This window comes from Mobula birostris, chromosome 11 (assembly GCF_030028105.1).
Source record: "Mobula birostris isolate sMobBir1 chromosome 11, sMobBir1.hap1, whole genome shotgun sequence".
NCBI classification, from domain to species: domain Eukaryota; kingdom Metazoa; phylum Chordata; class Chondrichthyes; order Myliobatiformes; family Myliobatidae; genus Mobula; species Mobula birostris.
In genome coordinates, this window is record NC_092380.1 from 45,491,730 (window position 1) to 45,505,513 (window position 13,784).

General features: G+C 46.0%; 1 protein-coding gene across 1 annotated transcript in view; it reads right to left on the reverse strand.

The window, feature by feature from the left end:
* tp53i11b (tumor protein p53 inducible protein 11b) overlaps positions 1-13,784 on the reverse strand; it is a 252,783-nt gene that overhangs the window by 189,801 nt on the left and 49,198 nt on the right. The gene's annotated exons all lie outside the window — the stretch shown is intronic.

Consider the following 13,784-nt stretch of genomic DNA (forward strand, 5'->3'; position numbering starts at 1 on the left):
CTGGGTCAGAGGGTAGTTGTATCCTGCAGGAAAATGTCAGGAAATATTAATAACGATGGAGTGTAGTTTCTAGTACTGGTTGCCACACACAGGAAGATTATGACTGCACTAGAGAGGGTTAGGGGCTGCACAGGCAACATTCACTGGGATGAGGCTCTAAAGCGAGACTGGGTTTGTTTCCCTTGGAGCGGAGCAGGCTGAGATCAGACCTGCCAGACATTGACAAGGCTATGAGTTGCACAACGGAAAACATTCTCCAATAGCAGTGATGTCCAAAATCAAAGGATGGAAGGTTTGAGGCCTTTAGATCAGGAGATGCCAACAGCTCTTAGGGAAGCAAGAACTGTGCTTTCCTGCTCCATCGGGAAGGTGAAATGGGAGCATTTTCAGAGAATTTACAGCCGCTTCTGTGATACCAGAGACACGAGGTGCACATGGCAGGGAATTCAGACTACAAATCTACCCTGCGCGTCAGAGACTAGGATGTTTCACTCCCTGAGAGGATGAATGCCTTCTACACCCAGTTTGATACACAGAACAAAGTGTTGGCGAGGAAGGCACCTTCACCCCCAGGGGAGCAGACACTCCGTCTGGCTGAAGCTGAGGTGAGCAAGACCCTGGCCAGAGTCAACCCACGCAAATCCGTGGGGCCCGACAATATACCAGGTCAGCTTCTGAAAAACTGCGCAGCCCAGCCGACGGCGGTTCCGACGGATATTTTCAACATCTCTCTGGAACAGTCCATTGTCCTCTCAGTTTTCAAGGTGGCAACCATCATTCCAGTGCCAAAGAAGGCAACAGTCACCTGCCTAAATCACTATTGTCCAGTGGCATTAACATCAACCATTATGAAATGATTTGAGCGGCTGGTCATGGAGCACATTAAAGCCTTTATCCCGGCTTGCTGGACCCTTTCCAGTTCGCTTATCGCTCAAATCAATCCACTGATAATGCAATAGCCTCTGACCTCCACTCTGTCCTGTCCCACCTGGAAAATGGTGTCTTATCTCTGCTGTTTATAGACTTCAGTTCAGCGTTCAACACCATCATACCCTAGAAACTGGTGGGGAAATTGTCCTCACTGGGTCTCAACACCTCCCTCTGGAACTGGATACTAGAATTCTGAACAGTAAGGCCACAGTCAATCTTTGTGGGCAGCAACATCTCTTGCCCCATTACACTGAGCACTGGTGCTCCCCAAGGTTGTGTGCTCAGCCCGCTGATGTTCACACAAGACTGTGTCACAGGACCCAGCTCAAACCCTGTCATCGAGTTTGCAGATGACAGTGGATGGCCTTATCAAGAACAGTGACGAGACGGAGTATAGAGAGGAAGTGGAATGGCTGGTGGACTGGTGTGAGAAGAACAGCCTGAGACTGAATGTGGAGAAGACCAAGGAAATCATTAGGGACTTCAGGAAGGTGCAGATGAACCACCCCCCTCATCTGCAAATACATGTCTCCTTCCTAGAGGGAGTTCGGTGCACCAAGTTCCTGGGAGTTCACATCACGGATGACCTCACCTGATCCCTTAATATCACCTCCCTGAACAAGAAGGCACAGCAGCGTCTCACCTTCCTAAGAAGATTGAGGGAAGCAAGGCTACGCTCCCCCAACCCCCACCACAATCTTAACTGCTTGTTACAGGAGCATCATTGAGAGTGTCCTGATTAGTTGAATCCTCATCTGGTGTGGGAACAATTGAGCAACAGACCAGAAATCCCTCCTAAGGGCTGTGAGAACAGCTGAGAGGGTCATAGGGGTCTCCCTACCATTCATCGGGGACATTTATTCGCAGCACTGTGTGTGCAGGGCCCTTAGTATTAAGGATCCCACCCATCCATCCAGCATCCTCTTTGACTTTCTACCATCAGCAGGAGATTACGATGCATAACAACAAAAATATTCAGGATGTGAAACAGCTTTGTCCCCAGGCCATTGGGCTTCTGAACTCACTGCCGCATCGCATTTGGAGTGTCACTGGTTAACCTGTTCCATACCTTACAATACTTAATTTATGCCCTTCAGTTTGTTACGTATGTGTCAATCATCCGTAGACTTTATTCTTGCCTTCATAAGTTATCATGTGTTATGTGTACAACTGTGCTTCACACCCTGTTTCGGAGAAACATTGTCTCATTTGTACATACCTTATATGGTTATATACATTATATATGTGTATATAGTTAAATGACAATGAACTTGATTTGGGTAAGGGGCAGAGGGGATCAAAGGGGGAATATTTTCCTCATCTAGACAGTGCTTGGAGCTTGCAGCTTGGAACTGGAAGGCACTGGCATCAGAGTCAGAATATCACTGACATATGCCGTGAAGTGTATTGTTTTGCAGCAACAAATTTCACAGCATTTAAAGAAATATCAAAATAAACTAGAGCAAAAAGAGAGCTACATAGTGAAATGGTGTTCATGGGCCGTTCAGAAATGTGATGGCAGAGGGGAAGAAGCTGTTTCTAACACTTTGAACTATATTGTGCTCTCCTGTACCCCCTCCCTGATTGAAGCAAGGAGAAGAAGGCATGTCTTGGATGGTAAAGGTCCTTAAAGATGAATGCCACCTTCCTGAGGCATCGCTTTTTGAATATGTCTTTGATGGTGGGAAGGCTAGTACTCATGTTAGAGCTGACTGAGTTTGCAACCCCTGACAGCTTTTTCCAGTACTGTCCACGGCAGCTCCATACCTGACAGAGATGAAGCCAATCAGAATGCTCTCCATGGTACATCTGTAGAAATACATTAGAGTCTTTGGTGACATACCAAATCTCCATGAACTCCTAATGAAATATAGCCACTGGCATGCCTTCTTCTTAATTGCATGTATATATTAGGCCCAAGATAGAACTTGAGAGATGTTGATACCAAGGCATTTGAAATTATTCACTCTTTCCACTAAAAACCCTCAGTGAGACTGGTGTGTGTCTCTGAACTTCCCTTTCCTGAAATCCACAATCAATTCCTTGGTTTTACTGACGTTGAGTGCAAGGTTGTTGTGACACCACTCAACAAGCTGATCTATCTCATTCCTGTACGCCTTCTCATCACCATTTGGGATTCTGCCGACAGCATCTGTGTCACTGGCCAATTCATTGAAGCAAGTCCCCTCACAAAATTCAAGGAATATTTAGAAGGGTGTGGCCCAAATGTTGGAGAATGGGATCAGCATAGTATTGATACCTAATGGCCAGTATGGGCCAAGCGGACTGAGGCCACACACAATGCTGCAGGGACTCAGCAGGCCTGAGTAAACGGAGAAAAGGAGTGAACAGTCAACATTTCAGGCTGAGACCCTTTATCAGCATCTTGTGTGTGTTGCTTTAGATTTCCAGCATTTCCAGATTTTAATGTGTAAGTGGACTGGGGGCTGGTTTCCACATTATTTCTCCAGGATCAGGGAAACTTAGTCAGGTTGAGTCTTGGAGTCAGCTGAATGGCTCAACTGGTGATCCTCCTGAGTCAACAGCCTCACTCCCGGGATGGAAACATCTAAAATTTCAGAGGATGATTCTGTGATATTCTGATTCCATGCTACTGTAAGACGAGGCATGAAGTGAGCCCCACTTCCCCTCTCAGAAAATAACCCCTGCATTGGTTTCAAAGAAGAGCAGGCACCATCTCCCTAGACAGGATCTACCCCATAACCACAAGCAGAACTGTCATAGTGTTACAAACAATCTACTGGAGGAATTCAGCAAGTCAAGTTGCAATTGTTGGTGGTGGGCCGGTGGGGGGGAGGAATTGCCAATGCTTCATGTTGAAACCCTGCATCAGGACCCCAAACACTGATTCTCGCCCTCCCTCCCAGATCCAGCTCGACCCTCTGAGTTCCTCCTGCACATTACTTGTTGCTCCAGGTTGCAGCATCTGCAGTCTCTCGTGACTCCTGCTGTTCCTAATTTTAAACTGCTTGCTAAGTTTGCTATGTTGCAGCAATAGCTACATTTCAAAAATACTTCACTGTTGTTGAGCCTTTTTAAGTTACTATTTTAAGCAGTTACTAAAGGGCATCAATTTTCCCTGGAATATTCCCTTGAATGGCTATTACAAACAGATCTAAAGAGCATCTGTGCAACGCTCTGTTGAAGAAATAGCTTCCTACCAAGCTGCCCGGTAATCATTCTCAGCAGAGTCACTTTTTTAAATGAAATTAGTGTTCAACAAGATTTTGTAAAACAAACAGTACAATGATCCATGTAGTTCCACTTTCTTTAGTTAAAGGGACAAAGCAGATCCCAATGAATTCAGCAGATGTGTTGGCATTGAACTGGTTTTGATCTTGAGAGAAGACATCCAAATAGTAACCCTAGAGGTTTCATACAATATGTTGAGGAAGTCAAAATATTAATCTAACTGGAATTATAATTTGGTTCAAAGCTACAATAATTTTGATATTATAATTGTTCCTTTTGGTTTGAAGAGTCCAGGTTCCAGAATGTCTCAAAGGGACTGAAGCTGATTTTTTGGACGATTTAAGTGCCCAGCCAGATTGAAAAGGTCAGGGTGTTGAGGCCTGAGGTGAGGGAAGGGCTCGTTCAACTCACACTGCTCCCCTCTGCACTGAACCTAGGGTCAATGGACAGGACTGTCTTTGTGGACTTCAGTTCAGAATGGTATTGGCACGCGTTTTGCATTTGGCATGATTTGTTTCTTTTCTCTCTGCTCATTGGGTATATGACGGTCTTCTTTTATGTTTTATTGAGTTTCTTTGTTTCATGGCTGCCTGTTAGGTGACAAAACTCAAGGCTGCATAACATATACATACTTTGATAATAAATGTACTTTGAAATTTTGAACTCTGTAATCAATTGATGGAAGAGTCCCAGGGAATAGGGGATGCAGAAGTCTCGAGACAGGGCCACTTCTGGAGTGGGTTGTCATTGGGAGCTCTGCACTTACTCTGTGCACGCAACAGTACATTTTCTGAGCTACAGCCAGAGGACAAATATTCTTTGGACATTGAATATCAGGGTACACTGAAAATTGGATAATCTTCACATAGGAGAGGTGTTGTTATTCTCGATCAGTCTATAGCCCCCCTCCCCCACCAGGTTTGGGATGCTCGTGAGATTTATTCCGTCAGGACTGGAATAATGGGATTGTCGTTGTGTTGACTGTAGGAAATGATCTGGAGAAAAGGTAGAACAACTTAACTAAGATACAATTCTGTGGAATTAATTGCCACAGGCAGCTGTGGAGGCCAAGTCTTTGGGTATATTTAAGGCAGAGTTTGATAGATTCTTGATTAGTCAAGGAATGAAGGGTGATGGGGAGAACACAAGAGATTGAAGCTGAGAGGGAAAATGGATCAGCCAAGATGAAATGGAAAAGCAGGCTCGATGGGCCAAAAGGCCTAATTCTGCTCCTATGTCTTATGGTCTTATAAGAGCCATGGTCCATTGGAATGATGCAGACTAGATGGTGCATGTAACAACCCTACATTGTGGTCAATATCTAACCCCACTCAACAGTACCCATTTATGGGATCTTGCTGTGCATGAATTAGCCTCTCCATTTCCTGTGTACTCTGTGGTTTGCCAGATTCTTTCCAGCTTTCCTAGATGGAGAAAGATGCAACGTAAATCTAAGACTACCCTTTCTTGCTCTTGGAGACTGTCTGTGATCATTGCTAAAGAGTGCTTATAAACACAGAAGTAGCTGCATGGGGCCTGGTCTTGCAATGCAGTTATGGGTATCTCACCCCCAGCATAAGCTTATGGATGACAATAGAAAAACTGGGGAATTGCCAGCCTTTTCTTCCCAACTCTCAGCTGTAGCCCAGTTGCCAAGACAGGATCCTTTAAATCTCTGAAGCTATCCCCTCTCACATTAAACTTGCACCCACTTGTTTTCTATCCACCTACCAAGGGTGGAGGGGAGGGTGAGAAAGATTTTGACCTACCTATGCCTCATAATCATTGGGAATTTGCTCAGGCCACCACTCAGCATCCTTCAAATGGAATTAGCACCGATAGGGAGCTGATGGCCTTTTGACTCCCTGACATCAGCTATGTCCAACAAGACATTATGCCTGGTGATGCAGGAAGCAGTGATGTGCAGGCCTCAGGCATACTTCCAAATTGACTCCAATATTTAAAGGTCTGGCCTCTCGTGAGTGAGAAAGAAACTTAGTGTTCGGATCATATTTAAATTGGAACAACAAACCATCTACCCTTCTCCTCCCGTACAGCTTGCCTTTGTCTCTGTTCTAATTGCATTCACCAGAAAAGAACAGGAAATCATCAGCTTTAGAAAACCAGAACAGGAGGTTTTCCGAGCATATGCAGGGCAAGTTTTTTTTAAAACGCAGAGTGGTGGGTATCTAGGACCCACTGCCAGGAGTGGTGATAAAAGCAAATAGTACAGTGACGTCCAGTAGGCATTTAAAATGTGCAGGGAATGGCGGGGTATGGACCTCATGCAAGCAGAGGGATAGTTTAATTTGGCTGGCACAGACGTCGCTGAAGGGCCGAATGCTCTGCTGTACTGCTTTGTACTCTGACCGTACCAGAGGCTTACCGAACGCTGTCAGCAGTGTTCAACTTCCTGAGGTCCCCTGGGCACCTAAAATTTCAATCTTTCTTCACGTGATCAATTTTGTCAAATGAATCACCAAAACATTTCACTGGAATACTCTGGGCTCTTCCAAAGGCTTTGCTTGCCAGCCCAGAGAAGGATAACACGAAGTAAGTGCCCAAGCCCCAGATGTACACATTCCTCATTGAATTTGCTAGACAAATGTTACCTCAGTTGTTCAACTAAGCAAAAGCAAACATGAACTAACATGGTCAATGCTGGTATATTCATTAGGTCAAACAGCATCCGTGCAGAGAGAAAAAGAGTCATTGTCTCAGGTCAGTAACCTTTTCTCATTGGTGTAGGGGAAGTGAGGGAAACAAAAAAGAGAAACAAAAGAGAAAATGGTTTGGGTGGGTTTAGGTGACCAAAGGGACGGTATTCGGTGTGTTGTATATGCCCACCTTCCCGCCTATGCCATCTGGCAGGAGGTCCCACATCATCAGGTTCAAGAATTGCTACTTCCTTTCAACCATTCAGCTCTTGAATCAATCTAGTCACTACAGTTTAGCAACACTATGACCACTTTGATCACTTTGCACTAAAGCAGGCTTGGACTTTTCTTTCTAATGTTGCTCTTTCCTGTTAAACTTCTGTATAATTTATGTTTAACTCATGCTTTTCTTGTGAGTACTGTTTATATGATGCTTGGCACTTGTGATGCTGCCACAAGTAAGTATTTCATATGACTGTGCATATCAAAATTCAAGATTCAAGATTGTTTAATGTTATTTCTAGTACACAAGTGTAAAGGAGAATGAAATAATTGTTACTCTGGATCTGAAGCAGCTCACCGAAAGCCACAATAAGATAATGAACACAATAAATACATAAGATAGCTTCTATACATAGATTGACAGCACGTCCATAAAGTGACGCCAGGCACAGGTTGGCTGTACATAATGCAACTATGACAGAAAATGATAAAGTAGTGGTGGTGGGGTGGGTCAGTGGGAGGTGTTGATCAGGCTTACTACTTGGTGAAAGTAACTGCTTTTGAGTCTGGTGGTCCTAATGTGGATGCTATGCAGCCTCCTCCTTTTGGGACAAACAGTCCTCGACTTTGACTTTCTCCTTTCCTCATTCATGGCGTCCTGTCCATCACAGTTGGCAGGGTTCTCAACTGCAGCTCCCCACCTTCTTGCTTCTTCCCCAGTACTCAACCTCTTCTCTCCAACCCCCTCAACACTCCTCCCACAGTTAATTGCTCACTGTCATTTTTGGCACGTCTCACATAAACCCAGCCCCAAAGTCACCCATCCCCTCCTCTTCCACCTTTCCAAAGGAATTAGTCATAGAGAAGGGGTGTATTCCTTTATCATGAGGGGAATAGATAGGGTGAATTCAGTCAGTCTTTTCCCAGGGTTGGAAAAATCGATAGCTAGACGACATAGGTTTAAGCTGAGAGAGGTGAGGATTAACAGGAACCTAAGGGGCAACAATTTTATCAATAGAACTTTGCCAAAGTTTCAGATGACATGCCGATTCTTCGCAAATTTTGAAGAAAGTAGAGGCACTGCTGTGTTTTCTTTGTAATGGCACTTGTGTACTGGACCAGGAAAGATCCTCTGAAATTATAACGCTGAGGAATTTAAAGTCACTGACCCTCTCCACCTCTGATCCCCTGATGAGGACTGGCTCATGGACCTCCGATTTCCTACTCCTCTAGTCAATAATCAGTTCCTTGCACTTGCTGACATTGAGCGAGATCTTGTTGTTGTGGCACCACTCAGTCAGATTTTCAATCTCTCTCCTAAATGCTGATTTGTCACACTAAACTTAAATGTGGCATTGGAGCTGTGCTTATAGTTTCCCGCAAACAAAACAAAGGGAAGTGTCTTACCTTTAACGAAGCCTGTAACATATTTTATTGAATTCCAAAACCTACACAACAAAAGCATGCTAAAAACCTTTTACATAGTAAGGTCATGACGAAACCCCAACTCAGTGTCTGTGGTTGTGAATTACGTACATATTCTCCCAATTACATGACCCTACATAGGCCCCCCCCTCCCCCAGAATTCACCAGAACTGGCATTGTGAACCCGCCTGGAGCTCTCCCAGCCCGGGTCCTATGTTCCAGGGGTGGAGGAATAGTAGGTGCCTTTGGCGCGTCCTGAGGTGAGTTGGCATGCAGATGGTCATGCTGTGATGTCAGGGGCACAGCAATGGAATCCTCCAAATCTTGGTGGGCCAATTTAAGGTGATCTACCGAAATATCTTTAGGTTTACCCCCATTATCTACAACAAAAGTCTTTTCTCCCCATTCCAAAACGCGGAAGGGGCCACTGTAAGGGGATTAAGGGGATGTTGGTGTGCGTCGTACTGGACAAAAACAAACGAGGCAGAATGTAGTTCATAATGGGAGGTAGGAATAGGTGAGAAGGAACTGAATTTACTGAGGAGGGTGGAAAGCTCACAAGAGGCTGACCGGGTTGTTGTGGCATCAGGAATGAAATCATTTGGCACTCATAACGGCTGCCCGTATACCAACTGAGCTACGGACGACTGCAGGTGCTCCTTTGAAGCAGTCCTGAGCCCCAACAGCACCCATGGGAGCAGATCAAGCCGACACTCATCAGTCAGGGAAGCCCTCAGAGCAGCTTTTAAGGAGCGGTGAAACCACTTGCACTGCGGGTGAACTGCTGTGGTGTGATGTACCCTAACGCGGAGGTTCTGAGTCATTGCAGCCCAGGGGTCTGATATGAATTGTGGACTGCAGAGAGACAAAATATCAGCTGGGTGCCAAACTGAGTAAGCCAGGTGCTGATGAACTCCTGAGCCATATCTGCAGCCGTTGCTGACGCTAGAGGGACGACCACTGGCCACCTGGTGGTACAGTCCACCATGGCAATGCAGGAAATAGTGGTAGGACCAACAAGGTCCACATTGACATGGTCAAACCATTACTCAGGGACCTCAAAGGTGCCAATGGCTCCTGAATGTGAAGGTTAACTTTTGCCCGTTGGCCCTCCACACAAGCTGCAGTCCAATCACGCACATCCTTTCTGAGGCCATGCCAGACAAACTTTAGTGCAACCAATTTCTGTGAGGCTTTCCGACCGGATGAGAGAGGCCATGTAGGGAGTTGAAAACAGTCCATCTCAAGTATTCAGGCACTATGGGGTTAGGGTGACTGGTTGAGACATCTCACTGGAGAGAAACTCCAGCTTACCTGAACTCAACCACAGGCCCATAACTGCTGTACTGTAAGCCTGGACCTCTGGGACTAGTAACTTGGTCAGCTGCCATGTCAGCATAATCAATCCCTATGTGTACGGCCTCAATGGCTGGCCATAAGAGGCGATCGGCCACTGCATTACTTTCCCCCTTGTTATGTTGTATATCTGTTGTGAACTCAGATATATAGGCCAGGTGGTGTTGCTTCTGTGCAGACCAAAGGTCTGATATTTTGGCCATCGTGTGTATGAAGGGTTTGTGGTCAATGAACGCTGTGAGATGGCGACTCCCCAGAAGAAAACGAAAATGTCGGACAGCCAGATAGAGACCAAGAAGCTCATGGTCAAACGTGCTGTGCTTCCTTTCGGGGAGACAGAGCTGCCGGCTGAAGAAGGTGAGCGGCTGCCACACGCCTCTGACCAATTGTTCGTGCACAGTGGTCTGAAGCATCAGTAGTAATGGCTACCGGTGCACCAGTAGGCTCACACTGAAAGAGCTCATTGGATAACATCAAATGCTCTGGTCACGTCCACTGACCAGTCAAGCTCGTGGTTAGGGGTATTGCCTTTAAGCGCACTATAGAAGGGAAGCAAAGGTTCAGCAGCTCATGGAATGAAGCAGTGATAGACATTCATTATGTCTAAGAACTCCTGTAGCTTTTTAGTAGAGCAGGATGGTGGGAAATCCATAATAGCGACTACTTTTGATGGGAGGGGTTTCACACCTCTGCAGAGATGTGATGGTTGAGAAAGTCAATGGTTGACAATCCAAACTGGCACTTAGCAGGGTTAGTAATCAACCTGTGTTGGCTTAGGGGCTCGAAAAGTGTGTGGAGATGAGATAGGTGTTCGGATTTGGACGCAGTGGTGACAAGTATGCCAACCAGGTAAACAAAAAGAAAATCTAAGTCTTTTAATACAGAGTCCATCAGCTGTTGGAAAGTCTGTGCTGCATTTTTCCATTCAAACGGCATGCTCAGAAACTCAAAAAAGGGCAAACAGGGTTGTCGCAGCTGTTTCGGGAATGTCCTCTGAGCATAGAGGCACCTGATAGTAGCCTCTAACTAGATCGACTTTGTACAAAATTAACTTGTGCCAAGAAGTCCTAGATGTGTGTGACCAGGTAATGACTGGGGCGGGGGGGGGGGGGGGGTGACCTGGTTAGGGCATTATTAATTGCCACGTGGGCAGCAACCATCGGACTCGGGGACCATATGCAGGGGTGAAGCCCAGAGGCTTTTCAATCGGCATACAATTCCGGGTCTTTCCATGTCTGCAAACTCAGCCTTTGTGGTTGCCAGCTTTCCTGGGTCCAGTCTACGTGCATGGGCATGGACTGGCGGTCCAGTTGTGGGAATGTGGTGCTCGACTCCCTGTTTTGGGACTGTCGTGGAGAATGTGGTTTTGGTGAGGTTTGGGAATTCACCCAGCAGTCGAGTAAACTCACATGCAGTGGTGTAGGCACTTGATAGAGTCGAGGCAGGGAACATACTGGGGGAGCAGGATCCAAAGTGCTTGACAACCACAAGCCAGAAGTTGTTAAGATTGACTAACAGTCCTTGGGCACACAGGAAATCTGCACCAAGCAGGTGTAGCCACTTTAGCCAGGACGAAGTCCCATATGTAATGTTGCCCCCTGAAGCAGAGCATCACCTGTCATGTCCCTCAAGTCTGAATCCTGCTTTCAATGTCAGCCTCCAGCGAGGTTTCATCACTCTTTGCCTTCTCATCAACAGGCAATGCCAGCGGCACACTCACTTGAGCACCCGTGTCACACAGGAAATGTTGCCCTGAAAGGGTGTCTGTGATGAACAGTAGACCAGCCTGGCAGCTGGAACCCATGGCGTAAGCAGACCCCTGACGTCCTGATGCACTGGCACAGTCAAGGCTGCCAGGCAGTCAGCACTTCCTAGCGTTCCTACCAAAGTGAGTGTGGTAAAAACACAGGCCCGGCATTGTCTGTTTAGCAGCTGTGGGCATCCTTACATTGGGAGCCTTGCTGACCAGGTTTATGAGGCAGGGGAAGGAGGAGAAATGATGAATGTAGACTATCAGCCATTTAGCAAGCTCCCTATAGCCCTTCACAGTTGCATTAGTGAGGGCTGTGCGGACTGGATCAGGCATTTGCTGCATGAAGAGTTCTTTAAAGATAAAACAAGGATGGTGATTTCCCAGGAGAAGTCCATTAGCTCTGAGGCTTGCTATCATTGAGACTGTTTGGCGTGCTTTGACTCTGACTGTCCAAAAATCTGTAAAAGGTGAGCTTTCAGCAGTCAGTATTTATCGTGTTCAAGCAGACTTACCACTTTTCCCATGGAATTGCTGAGCAATGTCACTACATAGAAATATTTGGTGTTGTTGGCGGAGATTTCTCACAGGGTGAAATGGGCCTCAGCTTCTACAAACCAGGCGACGGAATTTTGCTCCCAAATCTCCAGCAGTTTCAAAGCGACTGCGTTGGCCGACATGTTCAATAACTTTGGAATCATCCTGGAGCATTGGGGTCACCCATGTAGGTTTCCACAAATAAAATGAAGTGAGGAGTTTTATGTTTAATGACACCCGTAACACATTTTATTGAACTCCAAAACCTACACCGCAAAGGCACGTAATAAAACCTTTTACATAACATCATCACGTCAGACAATCCTCTTAAAGTGAACCCCAACTCAATGTTGGTGCTTGTGAATTATGTACATTTCTCCCAATTGCATTGCCTTACATGCTTAGCCTCACAGTCGTGGGTATAAAGTGAGCAGATCGGGGCCTACGCACACAGCCTGACGGTGCCCCTGTGCTGATGGAGATACTGGAGCTTTTGTTGCCAGTCCAAATTGACTGGGGTCTGCAAGTGAGGAAATTAAAGATCCAATTTCACAAGGAGCTACTGAGGCTAAAGTCTTGGAGCTTATTGATTAGTTTTGAGAGGATGATAGTATTGAATGCTGAGCTGTGGTCAATGAAGAGCATCCTGATGTAGCACTTTTGCTGCCCAGATGTTCCAGGTTGACTGAAGAGCAAATGAAATGGCATCTGCTGTCAACCTGCTGTGATGGTAGGGAAAGCGCAGTGGGTCCAGATCTTTTCTTAGGCAGGAGTTGATTCTGGCCATGTCCAACCTCTCAAAGCATTTCAATACAGTGGATGTAAGTGCTACTAGATGACAGTCATTGAGACAGGTCACCACGTTCTTCTTAGGCACTGGTATAATTGAAGCCTGCTTGAAGCAGGTGGGTACCTCAGACTGCCGAAGCCAGAGGTTAAATATCTCGGTGAACATTCCAGCCAGTTGATCAGCGCAGGTTTTTAGTACTTGGCCATGTACCCCTACTGGGCCAGGTACTTTCTGTGGGTTCACCTTCCTGAAGGATGCTCTCACGTCGGCCTCAGAGACTGAGATCACAGTGTCACTGGGGGCTGTGGGACTTTGTGAAGGTTCCTCTATGTTTTGAATGTCAAAATGAGCATAAAAGTCTTTGAGCTTATTTGGGAGTGAAATCTTGTTGCCTCCTACGTTGCTTGGTGGAGTTAGCGTACAAGCCACACTACAGCTATTAAGCATCCTTAAGGCTTTCAAGTTTGGTCTGGATTTGCCATTTCACACATGAGAAATCTGTCTGGAAATTGTACCTGGACCTCTTGTATTGTATCTGGCACAAGACCTGAACGCCAGAGAGTTGGCCCTCAGGAGATTGCGGATCTCATAGTTCATCCAAGGCTTTTGATGGGAAGACTCTGAATGACCTTTGACAGTTTTTATAATATCAGCAGCAAATAGGACAAACCTGCCAACTCAGAGAAACTCATTAAGTTGCATAGTTTAGAAAGAGACCCTTTGCTTTGTGTTATCCTTAAGGGTGGCCTCCATACCAATTCCATCCACTAACACTAGATCTGTAGCCTTGGCTTTTCAAGTGGTTGTATAGAAACTTCTTGAACGCTCTGACAGTCTCTGCTTCCAATACCTACTCGGGTATTGTGTTCTGGGGTTCTAACGTTTTGCTGTCAATCAATACTTG